This window comes from Paramisgurnus dabryanus, chromosome 9 (assembly GCF_030506205.2).
Source record: "Paramisgurnus dabryanus chromosome 9, PD_genome_1.1, whole genome shotgun sequence".
NCBI lineage: Eukaryota > Metazoa > Chordata > Actinopteri > Cypriniformes > Cobitidae > Paramisgurnus > Paramisgurnus dabryanus.
Window position 1 is genome coordinate 4429470 of NC_133345.1, and position 13224 is coordinate 4442693.

Consider the following 13224-nt stretch of genomic DNA (forward strand, 5'->3'; position numbering starts at 1 on the left):
AAATAATAATAATAATAATTACATTGTCTGTAACAAATTTATATACTATATTGTCAAAAAAAAAAAAATTCCTTTCTATAGTCTGCAGTCCCAATTTACATGATATTTATGTATGGCTCCCACAGCCGATCAAAGTCATTCCTCTTACATTTAGCGATATATGTTAGCCTTTCCAGTCCGATACAATTTGATATCTCCTTAATCCACATTTTCATGGATGGAGCGTCCATACTCTTCCAGCATAGTGCAATAACTCTTCTGGCTTGAAGCAGACCAAAGTCTATAAGGTTAGTCTGTCTTGATGTTTGTATAAAGTCCACTGGATATATTCCAAGAATGCAAAGTTTTACATTCATAGGAATTTTAATACTAAACATATTGGACATACATGTTAAAACCTCCTTCCAGAAGTTTTGTATTTTTAGACATTCCCAGAGGCAATGGTATAATGTACCTTTGTTATCCAAGCATTTAGAACACACATCTGGAATATTACAGGACATTTGATGAAGTTTAACAGGTGTTATATATGTTCGCATTAACCATTTATATTGAAGTAATTTAAACCTGGTATTTATTGTCTGTGTTTGTGCTTTAAGACATGCGTATTTCCAATCTACCTCATCTATATCTTCCTTTATATCAATTTTCCAAGCATTTAATTTGTCCAATGTTGATTCAGTACTGTGTTTGACCATTAAGTTATAGTACACCGATACATGACCCTTGCCTTCTAAATTCCCAAGAGTTGTTTCTTCTAATCTTGATAAAGATGGCATACAGAGTATCTGTTTTTCTTTTGATAACATGTAACTTTTCAACTGCAAGTACTTGAAAAAATGCTTTTTGGGGATTTCATATTTCTGGCACAACTGATCAAATGAAAGTAAAACACCATCTTCATATAAATCCATAATTTTCTGAATGCCTCTTATATTCCAAAACTTAAATCCACCATCTTTATTACCAGGTATAAATTGTTCATTGCCCCAAATAGGAGTAAACTGTGATAATCTCGGCATATCACCAATATGCTTATGTACATCGTGCCAGATGGAAACAGTATTTTTAAGAAAAGGATTTTTTGTTTTCTTCTTCAATGACTTAATATCTGAAGAGTATAGATACATCTTTAATGGCATATCCGAGATGGACTCTTGTTCAATGTCTACCCAAGGTGGAGGTGCTGTTGTAAAAAAATAATATAATGCTGAGGTCAGTTGGGCAGCCATATAGTACCATCTAAAATTCGGAAGCTGGAGCCCTCCTCTTTCATAAGGCAGATGTAATAACTTAAGGCGAAGTCTAGCTTTTCTATCATTCCAAATAAAAAGAGCAATTAGTTTGTGACTTTTGGTTGTTAAGTAATTTCACAATGAATGTATTACGGAAGTTGTTTGCTAAAATTATCACTAATACTTATTTGTGTTTCACGACATATTACTGAGTAAGCTATTAAACTTCTGAAATTCCTCTCTATGTGAAGTAAACAGATTAAAAATGCAATTTCAGACTACACAATACAACATGTCATATTTAAAATATTTTACACATCTATTCAATTCAATTCAATTCAATTTTATTTATATAGCGCTTTTCACAAAAGTCAATTGTTTCAAAGCAGCTTTACATAAATAGAAGCAGTGAAAAGCACAGAAAAACGACAGATAGCACAACAAAATACATGATAGCATGAGCAGTTAAATTTGCTGCGGCTATGACTCAATATTATAAGTGCACGTATTACTAAAGCAACGTATAGAAGAGGAAGCTAGGTAAAGCCCAAAAAGGCTGCCTCCCCGGGGTGAAAAACCCCCTAGGAGAAAAAAAACCCCGGGCTTTTATCCGAGGAAAAATAAGTCCTAGGAGGGAAAAACCCTTGGGAGAACGGAAATGGAGATTTAGCGGAGATTAGGCGGTTCTGCCGGTGATCGTTGGTCAGGCATCAGCTGGGCATAACGTTGAAGGACGGCCAGTAGATCAGAGGTGTGCCGACTTTCACATCTACCGGGACTGGGTCTGTTTGTCTCGTTGTCCTCGGGTCGAGGACGAGACAGGGAGAGAAAAACAAAATCGTATTAGCGTAGCGGCCGTTCATATGTATTGAAGTGTCACACAGTGATGTGGTTTAACTCAGCTTAGTTCCAGACAGACTAAATATTGCGGCATAATTATGTTATCCACAGTTGAGGATTTAGCAAATTGGGGGCCCAATGCGAGGGTATATATGGTAAATAAGGGTCACCTTCCGATCTTTAAGTGAAAATGAAACCTGACGACCCGTTTGACTAAGGCCTAAAGCCCCGCTGTCGTCGTTAATGCAGGTTCAGTGGCAAACGGGTCTATATTGTATACCATTTACAGGACCAGGAGAAAACGCCAAAAACATCGCAACCCGACCATACGTGCTAACCCGTTTGACTAAGGCCGGAAGCCCCACTGTCGTCGTTAATGCAGGTTCAGTGGCAAACGGGTCTGTATGGCATACTATTCACAAGACACACGAAAGCGCGAAAAACGCAACCCGACCATACATACCAACCCGTTTGACTAAGGCTGGAGGCCCCACTGTCGTCGTTAATGCAGGTTCAGTGGCAAACGGGTCTGTATGGCATACTATTCATAAGACTTACGATAGCGCCAAAATCGCAGGCCGACCATACGTGCCAACCCGTTTGACTAAGGCTGGAGGCCCCACTGTCGTCGTTAATGCAGGTTCAGTGGCAAACGGGTATGTATGGCATACTATTCACAAGACACACGAAAGCGCGAAAAACGCAACCCGACCATACATACCAACCCGTTTGACTAAGGCTGGAGGCCCCACTGTCGTCGTTAATGCAGGTTCAGTGGCAAACGGGTCTGTATGGCATACTATTCACAAGACACACGAAAGCACCAAAATCGCAACCCAACCATACGTGCCAAACCGTTTGACTAAGGCCGGAAGCCCCACTGTCGTCGTTAATGCAGGTTCGGTGGCAAACTATTTAATGCAATTCATTTTAAGTGTTCATGCAGAAAAGGTTTTTATTTATTTATTTGGTTGGTCTGTGTTATGACTGTGAGTGCTTTGTTCCATGAAAATAACTATTGCGAGTTAAGAACCTTTACTAGACAAATTATGCGAATGCTTTAATCTGATCCGGTGAGGCGTCAGTCTCATTCTCATATGTATACACATACAGTATCACGCAGTGTGATAATCGTGCAATACATGCGCCGAAATCCGGGAAGGACTGGTGTATCATATGCTCGCAAAAATTAAATTTGGCGTACAGCACGATAATCACACTGCTTGTTATTTGTATGCATTTCATGAGAATGGACATACACAGCGACCAGTAACTTACTTTTGCAGCGGGGCACCGGAGCAGGGGCAGTCACTGTGTTGGCAACACTGCTTCAGCCAATCCCCTTTTTTTAAGCAAGTAAGCCCCACCCACTGATTAACATTGAATTTGCATACAAGTTGAAAATAAAAGTGAACACGACAATTAAAACGAAAATGATAAAGAAAATAAGAACATAAAATTAAAACTGAACTTTACGTTTTAATTTTGTCCCTATTATTGCTTGGGCATGAATAAAAAGCCTTTTAAAAAAATGAATTTACAGATTCCTTTTCAAGCTTGCCTTTTTATTTTAATATTGTCAGTCTTGACTCAAGATTATATTGAAAATAAAATGTCAAATCATCAATTTAATTGAATTTTTTAATTTGGCCGGAATGATGCTTTATCACGTTAAAAATTAAAATGAAATAATTTAATATAATGTTTTAATTTTTATTTTAGCATTTCATTTTCAAATTTGGGACATATTTTGCAATTTAATTTTTTATTTTATAATTTAATTAATTATTTTATAATTTAATTAATTATTTTATAATTTAATTAATTATTTTATAATTTAATTAATTAATTTAAAAAAGTCCAAAAAAAACTTCCATATGTATGAACGCATGTAACTATTTTATGTACTTCAAACTTATTCCTTAAAACATGCAAAAATATATGCAGTGAAATACATTTGACAGTAATATTTATTTTTGGGTAAAAAAGAACTTTAAATGCAACAACACATCTAACACTTTAAACTGAAGAGTATTTTAGTTTTAGAAAATAATTGTCTTTGTGTAACCATAATTTCTTTAGCGTAAAAAGTCTTGAAATGCTACATTAAGTTACTTGTTTTAATACTTGGGCCACCCATTGAATTCACAGCATAGCATATGTGACATGTCACAGTTTTATTAGTCTAAAATACTGACAGCAAAAAGCATACACAGCTAACAATTTTTTCTTCTTCACAACTCTAAACAGTGGTTGCTTGTGGCAACTTTCTGTGTTTGGATTCAGAGCAGCAATGAAGTAAATTCTGTTTTGCAGAGTTAGCTTTAGCAGGCATAACAAGGGGCCCTATCTTGCACCCAGCGCAATTGACTTTGTCAGTGACGCATGTATCATTCGTATTTTGCACCGGCGCACAGCGGGTTTTTCCCTCCACAGACGCATGTCGGCAAACTAGGGAATGAACTTGCGCTCCCTGGGCGGTTCAGCGCAAAAAAAGAGGCGTCTTCCGGCACAAACCATCCCTGATGCTATTTTGCAGTTTCAAAAAACAATTGCGCCACTGACCAGAAAAAAAGTTTAAAGTCAGTGGCGCGTTGCGCGTTGTTCATTATGCTATTTTAAGGGCGCATGCTTGACCATAATGTATAGCGTGCACAACGCGCATACACTTTGCATCTAATCTACACAGATGTAACAGTTATTTTTGCAAATCATAAATTGTTACAATAAAAAATATTAACACATGAGATAAGGGAAATCATAGTGGTGAGCATTGTGGTGATAGTTTTTATTTATTGTGTGGCTGCGTTAAAAAATTCTCATGCAAATAACGATTAAAATATTTTCATAAGTTTGTTGTGTGGCTGTATTAAGTTTATTTTATGTAAATAATAATTAAAATGTTTTCATAAGAAACCTTAATGTATATGAACTTGATTTGTAAGAGTACTTTGGGGTTGGACCTTGCTTGCGTTTCTTGGGTCCGATTTCAAAGCCCCCAAACCCTTTCAGCGGTGAGGGTGGACGCAGCAATGTCCTCTGCTGGCATCAGGTCATGTGTAGGCAGATCCAGCTCCCGTTAGAACGTCGGTCTCCTCGGCTGTGAACCGCTCCTGGCGTGCACCTGGTAAATCCGTCATAATAATAGCAACCCGCCATGGAACTTGCGCCCTTTCGTTTAAAGGGAATGTTGGATAGCGTTCTGAGGTTACGCCCAAATCACACCTATGAATAATGAACCTACTTCAGACCAACCCCTTTTTGATTTGCGCCCGGCGCAAGAGTTATTTCTCACGCCGGGAAAATAGCAACAGCGCCCAAGATCCGCCCACAAACTCACTTGCGCGTTGCGCTTCGCACTTGCTTTTCAGATCGTTAAAATAGGGCCCTAGGTCTTCTTTAAGAAATTGTTTCATGGTATCGGTCACATTTCCAATACTGCTATCAGAACAACCCTAATAGTGTTTCAAAAAACACATTTTTAGCTTTCATTTCCTCACTCTCATGTTGTTCTAAACCTTTATGAATTTCTTTTTTTTTTCAGATGAACACAAGATTCAGCCTCATCTACCTCACTGTCCAGATGTCCTTTACCAGTCATCTAGACTTCTTTAAAAAACAGTTCATTTACTTTGAAAACAAACTTTTTATTTATTATTTATAAAAAAATTGATAACAGCCATAACAGACTTATTTTTCATGTACAATAACATTATAGAAACTACAGACAGTGGCAGCTTCAGTATTGTAAGTACCATCTCTTGCCTGTAGAATACAGTGTTGTAAACTTTTTTTTTTAAGTACTATCTCTTGCCTGTAGAATATTTGCTTTAGACAAACTACAGAAAGTGGAAACTTGAGTTTGTTAACCTATAATTGATAACGGCCACTTGACTTAATTTCCAATGTACAATAACATTTACAAAAACTACAGAAAGTGGCAGCTTCAGTATTGTAAGTACCATCTCTTGCCTGTAGAATATATGCTTTAGACAAACTACAGAAAGTGGACTTTCCAGTTTAACTTTATCATTGATAACAGCCACTTGACTTATTTTTCAACATACAATAATTTGAAGCTGCCACTTTCTGTAGTTCCTGTAAGTGTTATAAACCTTTAATTTGAAATGTGTACTGTTTTTGATCTTAAAATGTATGCTTTAAACAAACTACAGAAGGTAGAAATTTGAGGGTTTTTTTACTTATCATTGATAACAGCCACTTCACTTAATTTCCAATGTACAATAACATTTAAAGAAACTACAGAAAGTGGCAGCTACAGTGTTGTAAACTTTTTTTTTTTAAGTACTATCTCTTGCCTGTAGAATATGCTTTGGACAAAGTACAGAAAGTGTAAACTTCGATTTAACTTATCATTGATAACAGCCACTTGACTTATTTTTCAACATACAATAATTTGAAGCTGCCACTTTCTGTAGTTCCTGTAAGTGTTATAAACCTTTAATTTGAAATGTGTACTGTTTTTGATCTTAAAATGTATGCTTTAAACAAACTACAGAAGGTAGAAATTTGAGGTTTTTTTTTACTTATCATTGATAACAGCCACTTCACTTAATTTCCAATGTACAATAACATTTAAAGAAACTACAGAAAGTGGCAGCTACAGTGTTGTAAACTTTTTTTTTTTAAGTACTATCTCTTGCCTGTAGAATATGCTTTGGACAAAGTACAGAAAGTGTAAACTTCGATTTAACTTATCAATGATAACAGCCACTTGACTTATTTTTCAACATACAATAACTTGAAGCTGCCACTTTCTGTAGTTCCTGTAAGTGTTGTAAACTTTTTTTTTTAATTTGAAATATGTACTTTTTTGTTTTTAATGGAAATGTTAGCTTAGCGTAGCGTAGCGTAAGTTCTACCAGGAAACTTGAATGTTACGTCATTCATTTCACAAGGCGCAATCAATCACCCCTGATACTGATTGTATATAAGCCTCGTACTCACTTGTCTTTGCGTTCGCAGATACTGATGCCAGCATTTACACGCTCGATGTTCAGTGCATATGTATACTAAAGCGTTAGTCACCTGTTACACGCCGATTCAAATGTTGAGTGATTTTATCAGGCATTCGTACTGTTTTCCTGGGATTTTCTCAACTCGTTTCGTTTCACCTGCACCATCGCGAGGAGCTCTCACAGAAGGTTAAAGACTTAAAAAGGAAGTCTGCAAGCTTCCAAAGTGTGTAACCCTGCAGTACACAGGGAAGGATACCACAGGCCGTTTCTTTTTATGAACAGTGCAAGAACATTTGGATGATCTGTAAAGTGTAACCATAATATTGACTGTCGCACACTCTGAACGCCCGCAGCAGATGTCACTAATCATCATTGATTAGCGAAGCGCTGCACCTGCACGGGTTTGGAAGGATGCAGAATGTTGATATCTCCCTCATTACAGGATCTTTGTCTTTCATCTACAATACGAAATCCTCCGCTTATTATTGGTTTTAAACCGTGCGAGAATGTTTTGTGAAGCAATGAATAAACGGCTATTGCTCGCGAAAATTTTGCACATTAAATACGGCGTGTATGCAATGCATGACATCCTGCAAAGAGGCCAATGACGCGGTCTAATGCTCGTGTGTTTCTGTTTTTGGAATATGGAATGCGCAAAGAGCTTCATCTGAACTGTCACGTTCAGTGTTTCCCAAATACATCAATAATATAAGGTACCATATATTCATGTAACAGGTTCTTGCAACGTCCTATACCTGCTACGGTACTACAATGCAAGTTGCTTAATGCCTAACAGTATTCATGCAAACTGTACAGATCAAATGCAAATATTTACGTTAGATCTTCACTCCCCTACCCTAATTACAGACTTTAAGGATAGGGGGATACGCTATTTTACGAACTTTAAATCCTATGGCAGGACACGCCATTAATATATCATTGGAGAATAAGTCCTGGTCATACAGGGTAAAGTTTTCAAGCACACATTTTGTTGCTGAGCAAATCGTAAGTGTGTGTGTGGTCGAATGGCAACAGTAATGCATATTGTCAGTTTTATTGAGCACGGGTTTCAGCATAAATATTTCCATCTAAAGCTTTGTGCTTTAAAATCTTCAGTTATTTATGCACATGTATAAAGTACGAGAATGCATCAACTTTTCATTGTACTTTTTAAATGAGACTTTATTCCAGATATCAGTCAACTTCTTATCCGAGCTCGGTCGTGTTGAACATCCCATCTATTTATCTGGATTATCTTCTCCTAAGGTAAGCTCTCTTATTCATTATACTGGATTGGCTGATAGTGCACATTACATGCTTTTACAACCGAAAGATGGCAATGACCACGTCTTACAGCCATAGGTGTCATTTACACTGGGGACGCTGGGGACATGTCCCCACCACTTTTTGAAATGGCTGATTTTGTCCCCACCACTTTTTAAAAGCATTTGGTTAAAATGTTCTGAAAAATCAAACAATACCTCTGCGACTTACACTGCAAAAATGTCTTTCTTACTTAGTATTTTTGTCTTGTTTTAAGTAGAAATATCTAAAAATTCTTAAATCAAGATGCTTTTTCTTGATGAGCAAAATGACCTAAGAAAATAAGTCTAGATTTAAGACAAAAAATATACAATTAAGGTGAATTTGTGATTAAAACAAGCAAAAATATCTGCCAATGGGGTGAGAGAAAAATCTAAAAATAAGATTTATTTTTCCTTAAACACTTAATTTAAGCAAAAATTTTAAGTTTTAAGCACAAATTCACTTAAATTCTATAGTTTTGTCTAAAACTAGACTTATTTTCTTACATAATTTTTGCTCATCAAGAAAATACATCTTGATTTAAGAATTTTTAGATATTTCTACTGAAAACAAGACAAAAATAAATAAGAATGTCCAATTTTCAAGAAATAAATTCTTAGTATTTTTGTCTTGTTTTCAGTAAAAATATCTAAAAATTCTTAAATTAAGATGCTTTTTCTTGATGAGCAAAAATCATTTTTTAGACCAAAAATACCAAATGTAAGTGATTTTGTGCATAAAACAAGCAAAAATCTGCCAATGGGGTAAGCTATTTTTTTCTTGAATTTGTCTTGAATTTAGTGTTTAAGAAAAATTGTCAAGATTTTTTTGTTTACCCCATTGGCAGATTTTTTTGCTTTTTTTATGCACAAAATCACTTACGTTTGGTATTTTTGGTCTAAAAACTAGACTTATTTTCTTGGGTCATTTTGCTCATCAAGAAAAAGCATCTTAATTTAAGAATTTTTTGATATTTTTACTGAAAACAAGACAAAAATACTAAGAACATTTTTTCTTGAATATCATTTTTTGCAGTGTACAACTGGTTTTGTGGTCCAGGGTCACATATGTTGCGTTGTGTGCTTGCTTATAGTGTGTTTTCTTTTACATATGTAATGAATTTCATTGTAATCATTGACTTATTTACAGTACTACTGTTATCTACAATCTACTGTTACAGTATGGTGCTTTGGCAGTGTTCGGTTGAGCTGGTGTTGCAGGGATTGTTACATGTGCAATCGACATTGTTGAGGGGTTTTATGCTGAGTATTTTTGTGTTGTTGACCTACCTACACTCTGCCCATTTTTCATGCGCCCTTATTGAATATTTTTCCCGTCCTGCTGTAATGTTTTTTCATCGGATCTTTTGTCCCCACCACTTTTCAACACAAACTGACGCCCCTGCTTACAGCGCAATATGGAGACGGAGCTGAGGTTGTGTGGTGTATTTAATACAATTAAAACGTGCATTGGTGTTATTCCTGAGGGCTTGCCGTTGTTTTGGTGGGTGTGCATTCTGCGGATGTCTCAACAAAAGTTGAGCCTGTAAACCCTCATGTTGAGTTTGTTTGTTATGCAGTAGACCTCACTTAAAGTTGAAAAACACGCGCCTTGCCTCTTCAAGAACACAACAGGTTGCATCAGTTTAAACCATTAAGCGCATTGTGCTTTGTTTGCGACGCAGGCACACAGAATATGCGCATATAGGCTACAGCGGATGTCTGGATACTGGTTTGAAGATGTAATGTGACTGCTAGCTTTAAATCACAGCACGTAATTCCTATTTAAAGTGCTATTGAACGTTGGCAACGTATGTTTCGCCCGAAATGGTGGTGCCACCAGCTATACAGAATACAAACACAATTCCTTCTTGTTTTAACATGGAACCCAATGCAAATAATGTCTAAAATATTTATTCGAGTGGTGTTATGTTCAAATATAGTGGTGTTCGATTATCTTATGTGTTTCAACTATTTAATTCTAATCGTCATATGCTGTTTTAATGAATTCCAACATGACTGGAGAATTGGAATGCATCTGAAATAACTTGTTTCTAATTTAATTAAATGTTTCATTTTAAACCTGGAAAATACCACAGGATTTTTGCACCCTGACAAGTTGTAGCAGCAAACGCATTGTGCAGTGATCATGCTGAATTTCTGACACTGTCAGAAAACTATTGTAGGCTATCTTGGACGCAAGACCAGGAAAATGTCTGTCTTTAAACTTCTCCCACCGTACGACACTGTACCACCGACTTAGAGCCACGATCATAGAATTCGTGATGATGTTTCACGATGGGAATCTTTCTTCTGGGAAAGCCAAAACTCATGCAGTTATGATTCTAAATGATAACTTTACAAGGAACTTTGTCTGGAATTAGATGCATACAATCCACTTACTCTGCATCCTCAAGAAAATAGCGAAACATGCATCAACTTTCCATATAACCACATTACACCGGCTGCTAGGATTTAAACCATTATAACAGCGCGGCTGCATACATGAGGCAAGCTATTTTAAAACTGTACATGTTTTTACACAGACTACGGACATGCAGTTCTATAAGTGCTTTATTTTCAGTGCCTGCATTAACATCAGGGCTCTTTATCAACTTCCAGGAACTCTAATTGCAAATGGCTGCAAGGATTTGAACATTCATAATTGCTACATGTACAAGAAATAAGCTTTCGTTAGTATTGGGCCGTGCGCACTTGCCGCGTGCACGCATGTTGTCACGTTTCACGTCCACGGTCGTGTATGGTGCAGACTTCGATCGTTTCTGGAATGCCAGCGTGGCGGAGGATCTTCATTCAACAAATAATTCAGAACTTCTTAAGTGCATATCATGTAAGACTGTTAGCACAAAACTGTCACGTTTAATCATGCTATTATGGTTAGTCAAAGTTTAAGCTGTAAACTTTCATCTAGAAGGCTATTACTTTCGGAGTACGTCCATCTATCAACTGCACAAACCTACTGATACCGCTCCTCAGTTTTTGGGAGGTCTTAATTTACATCTTAAACGGAGAATTTTATAATCCTCTGTGTGTCATGGCGAAGCAGGCAAGACAAGGCAACGGATCCAAATGCAATGGTTTATTTCTTAAAACCCAAAAGCGCACAAAGCAGAACCAGATGAAGACCAGAATACAGGACCAAAAAGTGATGACAGCAAACTATACTCAACAAAGGACAACTGAAACACAAGGGCTGTATATATTCATGTGGGTTAACAAGATATCAAGACACACCTGGGTAACAGTCTAGAACAAGGACCAACGAACTACAAGAACTACAGACATGGACGACATTACAGAACTTCAAATAAAGAGTACAAGACTGGGGAAACGCAAGACACAACAATGACACCGTGCAATCTTTAGCGTCAGTCAGATTTGTTTGTATCCATCTTATCTTCTCCCTACTTTTACAATGACAATATAAAAGCATGCATACATCAATTGTCTCTCTTCATCAGAAGCTGCGCTCCTAATTCACCGTGTGCAGGAATACACTATGACATTCAATTCAATAATGGCAAGCAATAATCAAGGTATGTTTTAAGCAAATTACTGGTGGTGGTGGCGTATTCAACCATGCTATATCATGGCCTTTGCACCATTTATATCATTTCTCACTCTGGCATAACGTTGCCTTCTGCGGCCTACGCGGCCTCTCTGCTATCAAGCCTAACAAGGCTTTATTTTCCGGCCTACGTTGCCTCTATGCTCTCAAGCCTAACATGCCAGCCTTCTACGGATATCCTCTACTGCTGACGTTACGGTCAACATTTACGGACATGCTAATGGTATGTATCTTTTGTCAATACTGGTGGTGGTGAATCTTATTGGAAGCTAAACTGTTGGCTTTTCCCACTCGGCATATCGTTGCCTGCTATGGCCTACGCAGTCTATCTCTATCTGGCATATCGTTGCCTTTTATGGCCTACGCGGCCTATCTCTCTGGCATATCGTTGCCTTCTATGGCCTACTCGGCCTATCTCTATCTGGCATATCGTTGCCTTCTATGGCCTACGCGGCTATTTCTCTGGCATATCGTTGCCTTCCAAAGGCCTATGCGGCCTTTTCTCACTAGGCATATAGTTGCTTTCCATGGCCTACGCGGCCTATCTCTGTCTGGCATATTGTTGCCTTCTAAAGCCTACGCGGCTTTTCCCACTAGGCATATCATTGCCTTCTACAGCCTACGCGGCCTATCTCTCAGTCTATTTCTCCAGCCTATCTCTCTCTGGCATATTGCTGCCTTCTACGGCCTAAGCGGCAATCCCATGGCCTCTTACGGCATCCGTCAATGTCAGTAGATAACAATTTCTCTTGTCTCTGTTTCAGGAACCTCTAAGAAACACTGGTGGGTACCGATCATCGTTACCAATTTTTGGGGATTAGATTCTGGCCTGTCTTCATCTTCAGACAGGAACCGCAAGAATCCGTGACCCCCGGATTTGAACTATGGTCGGGGCCTACGCCAAAGAACTATACTGTGTTATATTCCAGCCTTGGTTGCTAACTACTGTTAAATAAACTCATATAAATTCTTAACCTATCTTCGAGTCTTTCTGGTAGAAATGTTAGCTTAGCGTAGCGTAGCGTAGCGTAGCGTAAATTCTACCAGGAAACTTGAATGTTACGTCATTCATTTCACAAGGCGCAATCAATCACCCCTGATACTGATTGTATATAAGCCTCGTACTCACTTGTCTTTGCGTTCGCAGATACTGATGCCAGCATTTACAACCCACCCTCCCTACCACCATCACCAGGTCGGTTCCGTCCATACTCGAGGGGGATTAGATTCTGGCCTGTCTTCATCTTCAGACAGGAACCGCAAGAATCCGTGACCCC